The sequence below is a fragment of the Phodopus roborovskii genome, unplaced genomic scaffold (genome assembly GCF_943737965.1).
Source record: "Phodopus roborovskii unplaced genomic scaffold, PHOROB, whole genome shotgun sequence".
In the NCBI taxonomy this organism is placed as follows: domain Eukaryota; kingdom Metazoa; phylum Chordata; class Mammalia; order Rodentia; family Cricetidae; genus Phodopus; species Phodopus roborovskii.
The window spans coordinates 10,221,097-10,241,753 of record NW_026126599.1 but is presented as its reverse complement, the minus strand read 5'-3'; the positions used below and the strand labels follow the sequence as shown (position 1 = coordinate 10,241,753).

The window sequence follows — 20,657 nt, the reverse complement described above, 5'->3', positions numbered from 1 at the left end:
CTCTTCCACTCACGCCAAAGCCTCCAAAGTGGGTCTTACAAAGCAGCAGTTAGGAAAGAGATGAGGTTTCTCTGTACAAAACAAATCTATTCATTGCAATCCCAGCTGGCAAGTGAAGGCCGACTTCCTGCTGCTGGGACTCACACAGGAAGCTGCCAGGTGAGGAAAATGGGATCTAGATGAGGTTACCTGTTTCCTGTGGGAGGGATGATGTGTACACTATCCCGAATGATTTTTATTACAGGTATTGGTAAGACACGGAACAACATGAAATCTCTGCCCATCATATTCCACAGTGATTATTACAGAGCCCTTGCCTTAGGATAGTAATCTGTTCCATTCTCACAGAAATGCTAACTCTGAATTGTATCCTAACTATCACAAATAAAAACAGAAGTGAAATAGGACTGGAGAGAAGGCTCAGTGGTTAAGAGCATGTATCCCTCTTTCAGAAGACCTGAATTCAGTTCCCACCGCTCTCATCAGACAGCTCACAAATGCCTATAACTCCATCCCCTCTGGCCTTTGTGGGCACGTGTGTGTGTGTGTGTGTGTGTGTGTGTGTGTGTGTGAGAGAGAGAGAGAGAGAGAGAGAGAGAGAGAATTAAAAACAATAAAGATAATGATAAATCTTCAAAAAGCCAGGCAGTGGTGGTGCACACCTTTAATCCCAGCACTAGGGAGGCAGAGGCAGGCAGATCTCAGTGAGTGAGTTTGAAGACAGCCTGGTCTATAGAGCTAGTCCCAGGACAGGATCCAAAGCAATACAGAGAAACCCTGTCTCGGAAATTAATAACAACAATAATTAGAAGTAAAATGATCCAGTAGCTCAGGGCCTCAGGAAGACTTCCTTGGCTATTTTTTAAATCTCTAAGTGGGGGAGTTATGAGCTATGTGACCTTTTCAGTCACAACTTTAATCACCGATTTCTTCCAGTCTGATGGTTGGTGAGAGAGAAGGGCCAGAAAGGCAGTTAGTCCCCAAACACCATCCTTTAAGAACTTAACACGCTGGAATCTTCCCTGGATTTTCAGAACGGCCTGTTCCCTACCAGCTTCCACCTGCTGTCTGGTGTGGAGCACTAACCTGTCATTCCAGTGGGGGGGACAGAAGACAGCCTGCAAATGTGCAGGGTTCAAGAAACCACACCACACAGTTGCTAGAGACACAGAGAGCTGGTCAACCCCTGCACCCGGCAGGCTATGGCAGGAGGGGGCGTGGAGCGTTGATAAGGAAGGGCAGGGGGCTCCCAGTGCGGGACTGGCACCAGAAAAAAACACAGTGGAGGATGCTAGCCATTGTGGAGTAGTGACACGATGGGGGAGAAGGCTGTGGAGGAGGAAGTGATTTCAAAGCAGGACTCACTTCCCCTGCAGATGGTAGAAGGTCCAGGTGTAAGAACTTGAATTAGGAAAAAGATAAACTAAGACCAGGGTACAGACAAGGCCAGTTCAACTAAGGGTGGAGACATGTAATGGGAAACCATGGAGCTGTGGAAGGAGCAACCCAGACAGAAGCAAACAAGGGCCAAGTAAGCAGCAACCTAGGATGCACAGTGGGCAGAAAGGAAAAGGAAGACAGTTGTCATGACTATGGTGGTCTGGATGAAAATGGCCCCATAGGCCCATAGAGAGTGGCACTATTAGGAGGTGTGACCTTGTTGGAGTAGGTGTGGCCTTGTGAGTAGGTGTGGTCTTGTTGGAGTAGGTGTGGCCTTATTGGAGTAGGTGTAGTTTGCTGGAGGAAATGTGCCTCAGTCTCTTCCTGCTGCCTGCACTTGGGGCCCAGAGAGATGGGTCCTCAGTTAAGAGCTCTGGCTGCTTTTCCTAAGGTCCTGAATTCAATTCCCAGCAACCACATGATGGCTCAAAACCCTCTGTAATAAGATCTGGAGACATGCATACAACACACAGGCAGGACACTGACTGTATCCATTATAAATAAATAAACCTTAAAACAAACAAACCACACAGGGGCTAGAGAGATGGCTCAGCAGATAAGAGCAATGCTACTCTTCCATAAGACTGGGGTTCTGTTCCCAGCAACCATATGGTGCCTCAAAAACTGTCTGTAACTCCAGTTCCAGGGGAACTGATACTTCTCTGGGCCTTCATGGACATTGCATACACACAATCACACACACATATATAATATATATACATATATATTATATATATATGATGAATCTTTAAAAATTACATAATTCCAGGAACTAGTATACAGCATAAGGGGGACCGAGAGAGGAGAGCTGGTCCAGAAGATGGCTGCACTGTTCCTTGAGTCACTGTTTTCCTGAAGAACCAAAACTGTGCTAGCCCCACATGATGCCCTCTCCTGATGCCCACAAGGCACACAGAATGGATCTCTCAAGCCTGTCACAGCAAGGCACAGGGCTAGTATGACAGCCAAACTTAGTGCCCACCAGTTATCCAGGTCTTGGTAACTTTAGCCTCAACCTCCTTTTACACTATCAGAAAACTCAAGGGCCTCATTATCTTTCTGTTGGGGTCAAAGGCAGAACTCCCAGAGACTGAAGATCCATCCTAAAACAAAATCCATGTGGGGAAGCTGCCTGGCATGGCTTGAGACAACTTCCAAAACCCAGTGACAAATACACAAGAGAAACAACTGGAGGGGAGTAAGACTTCTTTTGGCTTCACTGGTTCCTGGCCTGAGGATGAATGTCACAGCATCTCATACATGTGCTACAGCAAAAAGGCTCATCTCATGACCAAAGAATGGGTCCAGGCTGAGATGTAGCCAAGAGCATGCCCCCAGTCACATGCTTTCCCCACGTAGGTCCTTCTGTGGTTATGGAATAACCTTTTTGAACACTGTGAAAATGTGTCTTTGCTAAGGCACCTGCTGATTGGTTTAATAAAGAGTTGAATGGTTAATAGCTACGCAGGAAGAGGTTAGGCGGGACTTCCAGGCACAGGAGAAGGAGAGGAGATGACTCTAAGCACCGGGGAAACACCAGAGGACAAGGAGAGGAAACAGGAGGTGCAAGATGGAAGAGAGGTAAAAAGCCACAAAGCAAAACATAGATTAATATAAACAGATTAATTTAAGTTGTAAGTGTTAGTAGGACAAGCCGAAGCTATAAGCCAAGCTTTCATAATTAATAATAAGTCTCTGTATCATTTTTTTGTAAGCTGCAGCCCAAAGAAAAATCCATCTATACACTATGGTCAGCCAAGAATGCCACCAAATTATGAAACATCAGTGGATTGGTCCATTGGCTAAGTAGAAGCTTTGTGATCCAATAACCTGTCAATGATGAGACCCACCCAACACACAGACCTTTGAAAACCCATGATAACAAACTGTTCTCCAAGGGACTAGGAGAAGCCACATAGCCTCAGCCCTCAGCTATGTAAGAAGCTAAGGATGAGTTTCTCATAGCTCCAAGATGCCTGAACAGGGGCCACATACAAACCTTGCAGAGGACCAAACCAATAAGCCTGAGTGTGACAAATGCTGGCTGTGACAAACTTGAGAAAGTACCAGGCCTGCCCCCCAGAGGACCCAGTGCCATACAGACACTCACACACACACACACACACACACACACACACACACACACACACACACCACATACATCACACATATGACACACACATAGACGACACATACATGGCACATGCACACGTGCGCGCGCACACACACACACACACACACACACACACACACACACGATGGAGATAACAATCCCTGTCTCACCACTGCAGGTCTTGTGAGACCCCGGTGGGATAAAGCATTAGGGGAAGATGAAAAACCAACCATGCTTTTCTGAAAAGCCACCTTTGTATCTATCATCACACTACTAATCATTCTTTCCCTTTTAAATCTTAATCGCAAGGTAGGCCATGAGGCTGGCTCTGGCTTCTCCAAGCAGTGGGGTTTCAACCTGCTTTGTCACAGACCCTGTTGGCTCTCCATCTGCTTCACCATACACAGCTTTCTCAACGCCATTTACCCAAATCAGAAACGACCCACCCTGAGTCTGGGAAGGCATCAAAAACAATGACATAGATCCTCCCAGGGACACACATGTATGAGCTAAGTGCTCTGGGTACAGGGACAGTGGAGCAGGATTAACTGGGGTCTGGGTCCAAGGAGCAGAAATGTCCGTAAGACAGGCTTCATTCATGTTCCCCTAGATGGAATGCTGGTGTTTTTCCTTCCTGAGAGGTAAACTGCAATTTTCTTTGGAGCCTTCTAGAAACATCCTCTTTGAAAGAGGACCAGGAACAAGAATAAGGCAGAGGACCCCATGCAAAAACCAATTTCACTTTTGATAAACTAACCAGCCACTACTTTCCCAGACCATTCATTTACTCAGGCAACATACCTTCAATGAACCTGGGCTGGTCAACAGTATACCCACAAGCCAGGGAGCACATCTTACCTCCCAGACTTCTAGAAACTTCACTCACTCCTCCTCAAGTCTTCCCGCCATCATGAACAACTTTGTTTAAAAAAAATGTAATTCCTACAAAATCCAATGGCCCAAAATAAGACAAAGAAAAACTGCAGAAAACAAATAGACAAGGGAACTGAACTAGAGAAGGAAAACAAAACAAAACAAAACAAAAACAAAAACAAAAAAACTTGGTGAGCCGGCCTGCTAGGAAGAAGCAAGACACAACATCAGAGCCAGGCCAGGCCCATGCAGTGTCTTTTTAAAGTCAGTGGTTGCAACTGTCCATCCTCTTATAAGGAGAGAAGGGTGGAGTTTTGATGGTACATTGTGCAATTCACATAATTCAAATGTAGCTGGGCCAGGACCTGAACTCACATCACCTACTTTCAAAAGCTGTGTTCTCTGCCAGGGTGAAACTGACTCAATTTTGGTTTGATACTACTGTTTGTTCTTTTGTGCTGGGGATCAAACCCAGAGCCTCAGGCATGCTAGTCACACCACCAACCACTTACTTGTCTCGTATCAGAGTACGGCCATGTACCCAAATGACCCTGAACCTATTTCAGAATCCCAAGCAGCCAGGGCAATCACGTGAGACCTTTTTTCATTCCTGGCTCGCTGGACATGAATTTGTCCAAACATGCCTCCTGCTGCCCGTCAACGCTCACTGTGTCATCCCATCTGAAATCTATAGACACAAAATGATTGACACACATTTGGTGACAACTAGTTCCTGAATGCAAACGTTTTTTCTTTTTCTTTTTCAAGACTAGGTTTCTCTGTGTAATAGTCCTGTCTGTCCTGGTACTCACTCTGTAGACAAGGCTGGCCTCGAACTCACAGAGATCAGCCTGCCTCTGCCTGCCAAGTTCTGCGATTATATTCTGTCTCCCTGAATGCAAACTTTAATTGATCACTCCAAGCACAACGGAATGACTCCTATGAGATCACTCACTCCCCTCTTGCTGCTGGCATTGAAGTGTAGGAAGACGGGAGTAAAAGTGGAGAATTTCAGCTGCATGACACGACCAGGGCTGTGGTAAGAACATTCTAGAAATCATACAGACAGCAGGGGCTTGGAAAAGGTACGTAGAGGAAACTCCAGACAAGTCAAGCAAGATTAAATATGCTAGAAATATTATATGTCTGAAATGTAGGGGGAAACATAAAAAAAAAAGTATATAAAGAATTTCCAGGGCAGGAAAATTGAGACCATTGCCTCTCTGGAGGATTCAAAGCCCCTTTTATTTCCTGATTTTTTACTATTTTCCCCCTATAATGAGTGTGCAATGATTCTGAATTAAATGGAGAAAATCTCTCTAATGAAATCAACAAACAGGAGGAAAAAGGGAAAACTCTAGGGTCCCTGGCAAGGTCAACCTGTCTCATGTCTACATAGGAGATGCTGGTAATTAGGTCCCTGTGATTTTGTTATGTTTTTCTGTCTCTCCGTGTGTCTGGAAATTTCCAAACTTAAATGCAAAAAGAAACAAATCCACCTACAAGTGACCCAGAAGTGCTTGTGCTTCCTACGTCAGAACCCACTCCATACCTCAGGGCCTGGACAGCTTCAAATGCTATTAGCCACTGTCATGCACTTAGTGAAATAGTCTTTTGTACAGAATCAGGTTGACCCATACGTGTTGTGGAATATTCCTTTACACTGTGTGAACATGTATCACTGTGATTGGCAGGAGGTATGGGCGGGACTATGGACAGAAAGAGTTCTGGAAAGAGGCAGAGTCGCCAGGCAGACAAGAGGAAACAGGAGGTGTAAGTTGGAAGAGATACCACAAGGCAAAACCAAGATTAATATAGGTATGGGTTAATTTAAGTTATAAGAGCTAGTTAGAAGTAACCTAAGCTACCAGCCAAACTTTCATGATTAGTAATAAGTCTCCATGTCATTATTGGGGAGTATACAGTCCCGGTGAAAATGTCTGATCACACGTGTGAAATTGAAACATTTTTTTATTGGTTTTATAAAAATAGCCAAGAGTCAAAAAGACCAGGCTGCTCTCTCAGGCTGTGCTTTTTAGGTGTTTCTTTGAGTTTCAGAATTAAGACAGAAAAACTAGCCATCTCACTCCAGCCTGTGCTAGAGGAACCAACACGAATTCTAAAGATTCGACTTGGGAAAAAAAAAAGAAGAACTCATAGGTTGCTGGCTCATGGCTGCTGGGCTAGAGGTGGGGAGGGAGGTGGGGCATTTCCCAGTACAGTTTTGAGATACAGACTGTGAGGACCACAGAATTCCCAGCCGGGACTGGGGAGAAGCAGCACACGCCTGCAGCTGCAGGTAATACATGAGACAACAGACAAGAGAGAGAAACTGCACTGGGGGTCAGAAGCCAGGGACAGGCAGGAGGGCTGGGCAGAACCACCCCAGGAGTCTAGCCTGGTCACACTAGATTCACACCACGAGAGTCATTCCTCTACTTAGAGGACGATTAATCCAGATTTGTTGTTAAAAAAAAAAAAAAAAAATACCAGAGTTGGGGGTGGGGGGATCCAAGTCCAAGGACTTCCGGTTGCTGGGGTACAGCCTCCTGTTTGGCATCGTATTACACAGTATCTTAATCTGATTGGTGAACGTATCTTTGCATAAACAAATGTTATAACCTGTTGTACTTACTTGTCATTTGTTCCTGACCCTGTTTTCTCAAAGAGCCTTCAGGTACAGAACACAGGCCCCTGGTTGCCATGGGTACTATCTAGGCAGAAGTCAAGCACAAATGATCCCTACACAGGAAATGCCGCATTTTGTGGTAGGTCTTCCTGTCTTATTCCAAGTCACAATTCACTGGTGGCCAAAATTTCAGAGGCTCGCTCCAAAAGGAAGGTATTTATAACCTGAAATATTCATTCAGGCCAAACCTGTCCTTACTCTTGAAAAATCTCCCAGTTGTATTGTCCCTGCCATGAGGTTCCCCCTGTGAAATGTGCATACAATAGACAGCCGCCCTGGGAGGCAGGAACAGAATAGACTCAAGTAGAGAAGGTTTGATTTGCCTATGATTCCTGCAGAGGGCAGGAAGAAAATGTCCAGTTACACAAAGGACTTCGAAGATCGGAATGCTTATCTGAAGGATCAGAGACAAGCACCAAGGCCAGGTGGAGGTGGAGACAGGCACCCAGAATGCTGGAGGAATTCTGAAGGAATGGAGCCAACTGCCCCCTGGGAGAGTGTTGTGGCCACCAAGAATGAATTTTATCATAGGTCAGTGGCTAAGTCAACTGCTTGCTTTAATCATTCTAATGTAGCCACACATCACTCCAGGACCTGAATTTCACTGTCCCAAATACCAACAACGTTCTAGACCCAACTAAGTGAAACATACCCGTCTTTCTGACAATCTATTCTACATCTGAGAAGAAAGCCTAGGTCTAGTCTACTATTTTTAAAGGCATATATGTGTGTGGGAGCGGGGTGTTTGGCGCTGGGGATGGAATGTACTAGACACACACCCACTGCTGAGTTACACTCCCAGCCCTTTAAAACTCCCAAAAATGGAATCCAGACATTTCAACATATGTCTTAAGTAAGACCCACCATTGTCCCCCACTGTCATCTGACAACCTACTCACAGGACTCTCGATTGCTACAGCAATCGTTCCAGATTCCAGAACATGTTTTCCTGCACAACCTAAGAAAATAACGAAGTCCTCAAGAGTAACTGATGCCAGCACGCTCCCCCATAGGTTGTGAATCTTCAACAAGCCACCAGCCAGCACACTCACAGGCCCAGAGACCCTAGCAAAGCCAGATGTGCTCTCCCACACTCCCACCTGGATGGCTGGAAGCAGCCTTAGAACCCAGAGACCCTTTAGAACCCCACGGTAACACTGTCACTCCCACAGTGGGGTCAGTTATACAGGTCTCTGTCTTCTTTGCAGCCCTCCATACTGGTTTGTTGGAGCAAGTCACCACACTCCATAACAAGCTACGGGAGATCTGCAAACTAAGCTGCCTCACCCTGCCTGGCCGGCAGCTCTACCCAGGCCGACACCTGGAAATGGGTCACAATACATTACGTGTGTGTGTGTGTGTGTGTGTGTGTGTGTGTATGACACTGACAAAAAAAATTAAAATAAAATAAAACACTACCTATGGTAACTGGCATATTGTGGCACACACCTTTAATCCCAGCTCTTGAGAGGCAGAGATGAGTGGATCTTTGAGTCTGAGGCCCACCTGGTCTACATATGGAGCTCCAAGCCATCCAGGGCTATATAAAGAAAGCCCTGCCTCCAAAAAAAAAGTGTTCACCCTGGGCTATCATCACCCTAGATTGCAGAACCTACAAAAGATAAACCACACACACACACACACACACACACACACACACACACACACACGGGCGCGCGCACCAACTTCATACTGCACTTATCTGCATGGGGAAAAGAAAGCAAGTAGCTGTTTAGACCCAACTGTCTGCACAACAAATATTGAGTACCTACTGTATACTACACTAGGATGATGAGTCAGCTTCGTGAGCTCCCTGTTCTCATTACAACAGAAGTGCAAACATGCCTGGCCAGGACAGGAACGCCTTATTATAACAGAATTATTGTTACCAGAATTAATGACAGGAAGGCATTATTAATGGGGTTACAGCAGCTTCATCAACAGGTACTGCTTGTAGCCTAATCCCCACTACAGAGCCACACTCCGGGCCCCTTCCCTCCTCCCTTCTTAATCCTCCCTGCGAGGCTCACATGTGACACAGGTCACCAGCTGTGTCTCTCACAAATACCTTCTGATTAAGGACTTGGGTGGTCTGCTGAACCTGATTATGTGGGCATTCTTAATACAGGCAAAGACAGAATGAAGGCTGTGAGAAGCCATAATTGACCGTAAGACCATGTGAGGGTGAGGTTCACTGTACACACACACACTCCCCTCCTTACCCCGTGTGCTCTCTAGTCACATTGAAAGCTTTACCCTTCCATGTTTGCTGATAACACAGCAAGTATAAGAATGAAATCACACCCAGGGAACATTTGCATTTAATAGAAAGTAAATAGAGCAGTAGATTTTATCCCACAACTATTTGTATTTTATTTATTTAATTAATTAATTATTGGGGGGATCAAGATCTCCCTATGTAGCCCTGGCTGTCCTAGAACTCACCCTGTAGAACAGGCTGCCCTTGAACTCACAAAGATCCACTTGCCTCCACCTGAGCATTGGATTAAAGGTATGCACCATCACCCATGCATGACTAGAACAGTGGGTTACACGCACACACACACACACTCAAACATGGTTTTTCAAGACAGAGTTTCTCTGTATTGCTTTAGAACCTATCCTGGAACTCGCTCTGTAGAACAGGCAGAGATCTGCCTTCCTCTCTCCACCTCCCAAGTGCTGGGACTAAAAGCGCATAACACTAACACCTGGCTTAAAGTACATTTTCAGGTGAGTTGCTTCTATTTAAAAAGAAAAGCAAGGCAGTGTCTCTGGCCAACCAGAGATACCCTTCCCCAACCCCGAATTCCCTGCCCCCCACCCCCCAACCCCACTCAAAACTCTTAAGTCTGAAAAGGTGTTGGGAATTTAAAAAATAAGACGAGGCTGGGTGTTGCAAGGTTCAGAGAGTGACTCTCCAGCACAGGCAAGGTCCTAGGTTCCATGTACAAATCCACACACAAAGATGACAGGGCTAGTTATCAGTTAGGTTGGGTTGGAATGAATGATACATTATAGTGAAAAAATGTTCATGTTCCAGGGTGCCAAGGGCCAACTAGTACCTGGAGTAAGATTCGTGGACCTTCTCACTGAGGATGACCAGAGTCTGGGAGACAAGATGTCACAGTAGAGTCTGCGGTAGCTTCAGGCTCCTGCAAAGCAGAGAACAAAGGGTTGTTACAGAGCTCAGTTTGGGCACCAGAGCCTCCAAATCCGGGCTGTCAGGGAAGCAATGATTCCTCTTAGCCCTGCTGTGGTAAGCAGGGGCTCCGCAATTGAAGGAGTCCACAGGTGGACAATGACTAGGGCCGAGGCATGGGAGATGTCATGGATGACCATGAGTCACCCCATGTCCTCTGCAATAGCAGCCAGTGCTTTTAACCACCGAACCATCTCTCCAGCCTCACGATTTGTTTTTTAAATGCCATACTGTAATATGCCAACATCAGGAAGGATCTGCATGTGTCAGTAAAACAGTAAATACAGGAGCAGAGATCCAGCCAAAATGCAAACACCCACATTTCAGGATTTAAAAGTCCTCACAATATGATTTCAGAGCCCACCAACTACTGCACATGGAGTTTGGTGTCCTATCCAAACTGAACATAATGCAGCAACCTAAGGAAGGTGACGATGGCCTGTGAGTGTAGATCTTGGAGATGGCACATGTCTAGCATGCAAAATAGAAATGTTTTCCAGTTCTCAGGACTGGAAAACAAAGGGAGAGGGGTAGAGGAGGAGTCTTACATAGCTGTTTAGGTTTGCCCCAGTCACACTTTCCTGCTGTAATATTAAAAAAAAAAAAATGCTAAATTGAAATGAAAGAAAAATGCATGCCATGCATTATTAATTCAAGAGGAACCTATTGGGATCAGTGGCCTGGAATGCCTGGTGAATAAATTTATTAGGACTGCTTTTCCTAATCCAAGAAATGTTCTGACCAACTCATTCTAATTTTCCGGACTTGCAAATTCCTTGTTTGTTAAAAGCAGAACAATAAAAATTCCATGCACCTAATACACAAAGAATTCAACACCAATTACCTCATAGTAAAGCAGGCAACATTTAAACACCACCCTCTGCGGCCTCCAGGGGCGAAGAGGCTTGTGAACTTGGGTTCAAGCACATGAAGCTATATTCTACCAAGAGTGGTCCACCCAGAGGAAATATGTCCTGAAAGCATTAGCAAGCATCTCACCCTGCTCAATGTATAAGTTACATCTTCCCAGTGAGTATAGACAGGGCTCAACGAATGCATCTGGAGCCTATAGCACAGGCACTGGGGGGCTAGGGACCACTGGCCATCTTAAGACTATGTTGACAGGCATGCTAAGGGTCCATTATTTTGCTTGTAAAATTCTTAACTCCTCCCAGGTCCACCCCCAACCCTCCAACCTAGAGCAGTGGTTCTCAACCTGCAGGTCCCCACCCCTTTGAGGTTGAACAGCCCTTTACAGAGGTCACCTAAGTCATCGGAAAACACAGATATTTTACATTACAACTTACAACAGTAGCAAAATTACAGTTGTGAAGTAGCAACAAAAACAATTTTATGGTTGGGGTCAACACAACATGAGGAACTGTAATGAGGGTTGCAGCTTTAGGAAGGTTGAAAACCCCTGCTCTAGAGTGTGGCTGACCTAGGAGGAGCCACACCCTTAATGAAAATGGACTGTCCCTCCCCCAGAAGTCATCAATTGTCCATAGCTCTCCAGTGAGGGGTGAGGGCTCACAAATCCTTCCCCTCTCCATACTGACATTTTGGACTAGCTGGACCTCGTGCACACAGCACAGCTTCTCGAAGTTCATGAGTACAGGAGTCCTGCCATGTCTCACTCTGGTCCACTCTGACCACTGGCCCTTTCAAGCTTCCTGCCCAGAAGTAGCCATTCTGAAAGGATTTTCTGGGTCATAGCATCTAGGAAAATCCCCTCCATCCTTCAACCTGCTAGTCTTGAAACACCATGCTATAGTCTCCATCTTAAATATTCCCCAATGGTCCATATGCCAAAGATTTGTTCCTCAACCTATAGGCTATTTGGAGATGGTGGAGTAGTTAAGAGGCGGGACCTACTGGGAGGAAGTCAGGCCACTGAGGGTGTGTCCTTGAAGGGGCAGTGGGACACAGGCCCTTCTTTCTTTTGCTGTCTAGCCAGGAATGGAGAATTTTGACTCTCAAATGTCTCTGCTTTGATTAGCTACTTCTCCACAAGCAGGGGTGCCTAGACTATGGAATAAGGCTAGCTGACCAAGCCAGGGAAGCCAGCTAGTCAAATTTACAAAGTCAAAAGGAAGCATGGTCAACAAAGAATGGCTAGATATATATCCTAGCCTCAGCCCTTCAAATAATTCAATTATCCCAGCCCATTCTGTACCAAGATCAATTGGCTCAAAATTTGGTGATTCATTCTTCAAGACACAAAAACCTTAAGATAGGGGCTCCATTGCCCTTCACTGCTGAACACTGTAGAAGGCTGGGTACCTATGGTTCCTATGTCATCAAGGTCAGCCTACACTACACAGTAAGATCATGTCACAACAGATGATTGATTGATTAATAGATGATAGACAAATAGGCAGAAGCCAGCCTGAGCTACACAGTGTGACTATAATAGTCTAGATTGGTTGACTGACAGATGATAGACAGAAAGATGGCATATAAATCTATTAAGTAATTTTTTTAATTTAATAAATGCATTCTTGAGGCATTTCTTGGAATAAATGCCACAAGTCCACAAACACTTTCTCTGCACCTCATTCTGTCCTTTAGGCCTGGGTGCTCACTCCCAGCATCCATGGGTGTATCTGCCCCATAGCTAATGAGCTACCCAGAAGAATGCAGTGAGAGCAAGTGGCTATTTAAAAGGATCCTCCAGTTTGAGTGAAGAACTGTTTGATGGGTGAATAATCAGCTCTTAATTACACAGCTTCTCTTTTAAAATAAAGAATTGTCTCATTAATGAGGTGCTCGAGGGGACAGTGGCACCCGTCCTGAATTTGGACATGCAACATGCCTGCCTGCCTGCCAGTCTATAAAATACAGCCCCGGCAGTGAGGATGTGAGGGTATAATGAGAGCTACTGTGTTGTTGCTGCTGTTGTGGGTTTTTCTTTGTTTTATTTTTGTTTTGTTGTTTTTAAGTCCCATGTGTACGATGCTTGCCTCTCTCTCTCTCTCTCTCTCTCTGTGTGTGTGTGTGTGTGTGTGTGTGTGTGTGTGTGTGTGTATGTGCACCATATGCAAGCAGTAACCACAAAGGCCAGAAGAGGGCGCTGGATCCCATAGATCTGGAGTTACAGATGGCTGTGAGCTGCCTGCCTTTGGGTGCTGAGAATCAAAGTCCTTTGAAAGAGCAGCCAGTGCTCTTACCCTGGGGCATCAAAAGGGCTACTCCTGTACACACAAACACAAACTCCCGTACACACAAACACAAAAGACATCCTGCAGGGCACACAAATATAAAACACACACTAGACATCATCAACAAAATGAGCATGAAAAAGAAAGGAGGCCTGGAAAAGCAGGCTTTGTAACTCACTCTGATAATCCCAGCACCCAGGAGTCTGAGACAGGAGGATGGAGAGTTTGAGGACAGTCTGGGCCACAGTGCAAGACCCCATCTCAAAAGAGCCCAGATCAGCAAAGAAAGAGACATAGGCGGAATTAACCAGAGATCCAACCCAGTGGTCAGGGAGGACACCCCTGGCTGGAAGCAGGCAGAAGAGCATGTGTCTCCCAGCAGGGCATGCTGAGGGCAGGGCCCCGCCCTGGAGAGTCTACACTACTCTTAATGATGTCTTCAAGCTTTATGGGGCTTCCCCTAAAAACAAAGACACACTTTGACCTCTGCATCGCATGTTCTCCCACAGCTCAGTAATCACTTTCCATAGCCCTTTGTCCCCAAGATCTGCTTACATCAACTGCCAGGGCCCAAGCAGATCAATAGAAAACTAACCAGGTGAAAACATGGCTTTTTTGCACATACAGGGGCCCTGGAGTGGGGCCTGGGAAGGACAGTGGTATCCCAGGGACATGCTCAGTGAATCTTTCCCCCCAGGACGCCAGCAGATGCTGTGCTACCTCCCTTCCCAGAACCACCCCCTTGAAGAGCCTAGCACCTTGCCTAGAGTATCCTCCCAGGCCTTGCCACGCCCCTTCCTGCACCTTTCAGTGGACACGGGCGTACCATTCCCTCACCTTCACCTTGCTCGGCACCTTACCATGCCTTGGTGCATCTTCCCTGGCCTTGGGAAACAGGCAAAGCCCTGAGTTGCAGTCCAACTACTAATAATAAACAATAACAGATAATGATAACCATTATTATTTTAAAGTAAAAATAAAAACCAAAGAGGATTGTGGTGTTGAATGTGTTGGGTGTGACGGTGCCTGTCTTTAATCCCAGCACTCTGAAGGTAGAGGCAGTATGATCTCTGTGAGTACAAGGTCAGCTTGTTCCACATAGTGAGCTCCAGGCCAGCCAGGGCTCTGTAGAGAGACCCTGTCTCAAACAAACACATTATGAACATACTTAATGCTACTGACTTAAAAATGGTTAAATTGTTTTATACTTTGAGTGTCCCACTGTAATGTAAAAGTACTGATAATTCAAAAATAAACAACAACAACAACAAAAATACCTCCCACATGTAGGAGGCACAGCTTAGAGAAAGCACAGGAGGAACCAGAACAGTAAAATGCACAGGCCTATCCTCTTCAAGGGAAGGAACGAAAACCTGGTCACCTGGAAGTCTAGGATGAATGGTGTCTACCAACCCGGTGATCTTTTGCTATTCTGTGTGGAGCCAGCCTTCCTGAGCACCATTTAGGCCCTTACCTTGAGCTTTATCTCTTGGTGACTAGAACCCATCCTTACGAAAGAGGTCCCAGGTACTTTGCATTCTCCACCAATAGAATCCATCTTTGTGCTTATTACGAATCTTCCTCCCTAGGCCCTTACTCTGTGCTCTGTTTACGAGCCCATAGAACTCATTCTTATTGTAAAGGGTCACAGGTGCTTACTTTGCTAGGGAGTTTCCATATAGATGTCCCAGTAGCTCTGCTGTGATGACTGTCACATGGAGATTTCCCCCCAAATTTTACTGTGCTTAAACGTGTAAGAAGCATAAACCCAGGAGGGAGACTCTGGAAGCTTTTGACCCAGTGCCCCCTAATGTGATGCTGACCATTTACCTCACATGGGTCATTTCCCTGCAGGCTGTGAGGCTTGCAGGGACCCCAACACACATCTAAAAGGACTGAAACTGCTAAACAGAAGTTTAACAGGTTTGGCTCATGACTCAGCAACTCCAGTCACAACTATACACCCCAAAATTTATAGTAGCCAAAAAGTTGGAACAACCCAAATGCCCTGTGTTATGAACTACCGTTCATCCATAAAAAGTAATGAAGTACTGACCCATGCAACAACGTAGACAGACTTGGACAATACCATGCCAAGTGAAAGAAGCCAATTATAAATACCTTGGGTTGGTCCGTTTGAACAAAATGTCTGGAATCCCGACAGAAAGGACTTAGTGCTTGCCAGGAACGGGGAGTTGAGGAGGAAGGAATGAGGACCAAATGAACAGGTTATGAAGGGGTGAGGAGTGGAAACTCTAGAATTATGGTGATGGCTGGATGCAGCAGGCATGTAATGACATTTTAAAATGCTGATGGGAAAAAAAAAATGACAGGATAGCTAAGAGAGGTCCATCCCACCACTGGGGACAGCATAACGCTCGTGCCAGCAGCCACCCCTCCACATACTTCAGATGGCTTTGAGTCTAAACTCTCATCTCTGCCCCTCCAGATCAAAATGTGGACCCCAGCTGCAGCCGGGAAGCACTGGCCACCATACACGGGGGCCATTTATTACACAGAATGGGCATTCTGCCCTGAAGGTGTCAGGAACATGAAATGAACTTAATAAACACACCCAGGCTTCTCACAGCAGCGAGGGCCGCTCCGTTACGGAGGGAATACAAAACCCAGTCTCATCTGGAAGCTTGGACAGAGCATTGTCAGGTCACTGAGTAAGACGAAGGAAGGTTATGCCATTTGCCAAATGAAGACATATACACAGTTTCTAGGCTTTCAGCTCCCATCTGAGGGCAGGGTAATAGCTGCCTACTTAGGGTGTGTGTGTGTGTGTGTGTGTGTGTGTGTGTGTGTGTACCAGGGCCTCAGACAATGGCATGACTTTAAAAAGCAATTGGAAGATTTTTTTTTTTCAAGCCTAAGAGCAAAGCCTTTTTGCAGGTATGCTCGGCTCAGGAAGGCAGAGGCAAACTGGCAAACACATCCCCAACAGCGTGTGCGGGATGCTCAAGTATGGTACCCACATTGCCTTTTTGCTGCCACAGCATACCTGCCAGGTGACACGCCTGACAGGTGACTTCCCATGTTACTATGGGATGTGTGGAGATAATAGGAGCAAATCTTTGCAAGTGGTGTCAGCCACCTCTTCCTTCCCACAGATGTGTCTGGAACCGCCCCTAAAGGCAAGTGAGTCTGGGATGGAGCCGGAGCCCACAGGTTAAAAGAAAAAGAAAAAATAAGCCCTCAAGAAGGCTGTCCATGCTAGCCCTGCAATTACCACAGGGAATTAGGCAAGCACTGACAAGCTTCAGCCTCGGAATTGCTGTACTTTATAGACCCATGAGTAATTTGTTCCCCTGGGGCTAAATTGCTAGCTGGCTGCTTCAAATCCTAGGTGCACAGAAAGGATGTTGGATGGGATAAGCATACAGTGCAGATCCACGTGCCTTGGTGCTCCCTCGACACAGGACAGTCCTCCTCCCTGGAGTGGACAGGCAGCCGGACATTCTGCATGCCTGCCCGTTGAAGATTGAGAGAAGGAATCCCAACAAGCTGCACAAGAAATAAAGGATGTGGTGCCTGGAGGGAACAGAAAACAAGCTAATCCATCCCAAAGTAGTCTGTGTGCCACATACATACTCACCAGTGTGCCACGTACACACCAGTGTGCCACATACATACTCACCGTATCGCATGTACTTGCTCACCATTGTGCCATGTGAACATTCACCAGTGTCCCAGGAAAACACCAGTGTGCCACGAGAGCACTCACCAGTGTCCCACGTACACATTCACCAGTGTTCCCTTGAAGGAATCGGGCCTTTGCTGTCATCTAAACATTCTCAGACCTATGGATATCGCTAAAGAGATTCACATCCAAACTCCTGGAAGTCAGACCCTGAACTCACCAGCTGTAAGAGCCGGCTGACTCTTTCCTATGGGGACACTGAAAGCTGGGTCTATAGGCAGGGTGCTGGATATTCCAATGCCTGCTTTCTGGTTTACTTTGGAATTTAATACCCTAGTACAACAAAAATGTTCCCTTAAAGGCACCTTGAGGACAGAAGAACTCTCAGAATGCTTAAAGAAATCACACTATGATCTGCTCTAGAAGTTGACAGAGAAGAGCACCCTGGGGGCTGGAGGGATGGCTCAGTGGTTAAGAGCATGTGTTGCTCTTCCAGAGTGCCCAAGTTCAGTTCCCAGAACACACATCAAGTGGCTCACAACCCTTGTAACTCCAGCTTTGGAGAATCTCACACCCTCACCTGGCCTCTGTGGGCACACCTACACGCATGGCATACATGCACACAGATATACACACACAAATAAAAGTCAGTCTTAAAGAATAGCACCTAGCCCATCCTCTGTGGAGCCTGAGTTAGGAATGGTTTTGTTTTTTTAATCAACATGAAAGAATAAATAAGAAAGGAAGAAGAGAGAGAGGAAGGAGAGACACAGACCATGGTGGCCCACCAGGGCCAAGTTGTTAACAGTAGAGCCCTGGCCCCTTCAGAAGCCATCTGCTCAAGCCTGGGCTAGCTTCTCCCCTTCTGCCTGGGCAGCTCAAGACATGGTTGTAACCTGTAAGCTGACATAAACCCTTTCCTTCCCAAGTCAGTATTTTATCACAGGAACAGAAAGCCGACTAAGACAGTCACCATACCTCTTGTCATCTGAGTGATACTGGCTATTGCCCTAGGAGCAGTGCCACCCAAGGCTGTTGATGCCAAAGCCCAGAGTACAGGCTCTAGGAACACACCAAGGAGCTGGACAACACCAACAACCTTCCTCCTGCCACAGCAGGCTGCTTCCAAATTCCAGTAGACTCATATGCAATAATGCAGTCCCCAAATACCCAGGCTGGCAAGTGATTACAACAAAGTGCTAAGTTAGAAAGACAAATTAAGTATGTGTATGTGGCATGTGAGTGCAGGTGCCCTTGGGGAGAGACCAGAGGTGCTGGTTCGATCTCCGGCAAAGCTAGAGTTACAGGCTGTTGTATGCCACGAGATGTGGGTGCTGGGAACCAAACATGGGTCCTCCCTGGAAGAACAATGCTCTTAACCACTGAGCCATCTCTCCAGAACCCCAAAAGTTGTTTTGAAAGATGTGTGTATGGGGCAGGGAGCTTCAGGTCCAGAAGACCGGATGCCACTTCCAGTCTCCTCCGGTAAGTCTCTAGCACACACATAAAAAAAGTAAACTTTACATTACTTCTGTGGTATAAAAGCATTTTGTAATTGAGAAATCACTATACAAATAGTTTAATAACTAACGTTCTGGGACTGGAGAAATAGCTCAAGTGGTTAAGAGAACCAGCTGCTCTTGCTGAGGACCTGGGTTCAGTCCCCGGCACTCACATGATGGCTCAAAACCATCTGTAATTCCGGTGCCAGGGAATCTGGCACCTTCTTCTGGCCTCCAGGAACACTGCAAACATATGGCACATAGGCATACATGCAGGCAAAACACCCATACACATAAAATATGTTTTTCTTAATTTTAACAAAATTTCACTAAACATGGTATGGCCCAAGCACTTTATAGACAGAGGCAGAAGGACCTCGATAAATAAGGCCAGCCTAGTTCAAGTTTTCACTTCAGTACATTTAAACATTGGAATGTCCAGTCTCTACAGAGCAAATCAAAAGCTTTGTGCTCAAAGAGGCCATTGTGACTCTCAGCTTGTCACGCAAGTATGTGAAACTGAGTCAGATGGAGGCAGAGACAGGAGGGTCCCTGGAACTCACTGGGCAGGCAGACTACCTGGATTAATGAGCCCCAAGCTCCGTGAAAAATCTTTATCTTAACACCTGGGTAGAGCCAGTCATGACGGTGCACACCTTTAGTCCCAGCACTGGGGAAGCAGAGGCAGGCAGATCTCTGAGTTTGAGGGCAGCCTGGTCTACATTAGAGTTCCAGGCCAGAGAGGGCTACATAGTGAAGCCCTGTCTTCCAAAACAAAAGATAGAGAGTAGCTGAGGATGACAGCCAACATTTACCTTTGGCCCCCATGCTTGTGCGCGCACGCGTGCACATACACACTATATTCACACAAAACTACAAACTGCCTAGGCCCCACCTACTCCCCCATGAGGCCATTCTTCTGGTCTGAACTTGGCGGGGAGGGGGGTGGGGGGTTGGGGACGACCCAACCAACCAAAAGGTTGCCTTCCTCTGTCCAGGAGGTCTAGATGCTCACAAAGCCCCAGTGTTTGTTTTGCCAAAGTGTGTATACATTGAAAAATGTTTGTTTTCACATCCTGCTTTATGACTCTAAGGAAAAATGACTAAAGAATTAAAGAATAATTTCAAGGACCCATTTTTTTTAAGCCATCCTCTCCAACCTAGTTGTATTCAGCCATCTCACTTCCTGCCTTTTAACTTACATTTCTATCAACGTATGGTCCATTTTTTTTTTTTTTTTTTTTTTTTTTTTGACCTTTACATGGGACAATCTCGCTCCAGAAACCTCTTCAAAGGGAAAAGTCAAAGTGAAATGTCACAGGGAAAGATGCCAGCTGGCCAACAGCCAGGAAGGCACCCAGGGCTCAGCCCTGAGGCTGTGACACTTTGGGACCCAGGCACAGCATGGCATCTGCCTACAGACTCCTGGACATGGCTAAGCACAGAATGCCGTCTGGCACCAGATCTATCCCCATCACACCTGTCCCAGTGGGCCACCAACAGAGAGAGAAGCCAGACAAAGAGGTACAAGCCCCATGAGTGGAAGAGTATCTATCACATGATAGATTATTTCATGTGAGGTGCAGGAAAAAGGGATAAGTCAAAAGTTATATCACGTCAAAACTCTAGTTTGGTTGGCTGATAGAAATTCTCAATTAGGATTTGGAAATAACTAAGCTTCCAGGACTCGATAGCACATACCAAGGAGGCAGAGGCAGGCAGATCTCTATGAGCTCAAGGCCAGCCTGGTCTACATTGCAAGTTCCAGGCCAGCAAAGGAAGTAATGGATTTTGAGCTGAGGCAATACCTAAGTAAGACATGTGTGGACTCTGCCATCTGGACTCCTACCAGGACACTCTCTGTGTTACGTTATGATCTAGAGAATGATGGAAAAGAATAAAAGCCACTGATAGCAAGCAACATGAGCCCTTAGCACACACAGACCAGCAAGTGTGAGCCACCACTCAGAAAACAAAGGCCTGCTCCACATGGGACACTACATGAAAAAGTTTTCACAGAACTCTGAAGGA

General features: G+C 46.1%; 1 protein-coding gene across 3 annotated transcripts in view; it reads right to left on the bottom strand.

The window, feature by feature from the left end:
* Slc7a1 (solute carrier family 7 member 1) overlaps positions 1-20,657 on the bottom strand; it is a 66,723-nt gene that overhangs the window by 22,824 nt on the left and 23,242 nt on the right. The window contains exon 2 of one of the 3 annotated variants that reach the window (XM_051205166.1): positions 10,181-10,270. The gene's annotated coding sequence lies outside the window, so the exon portion shown is untranslated. Of the gene's footprint in view, positions 1-4,411; positions 4,506-10,180; positions 10,271-20,657 lie in introns of those variants that run through there. The other 2 variants (XM_051205165.1, XM_051205168.1) reach the window with 2 other exon arrangements.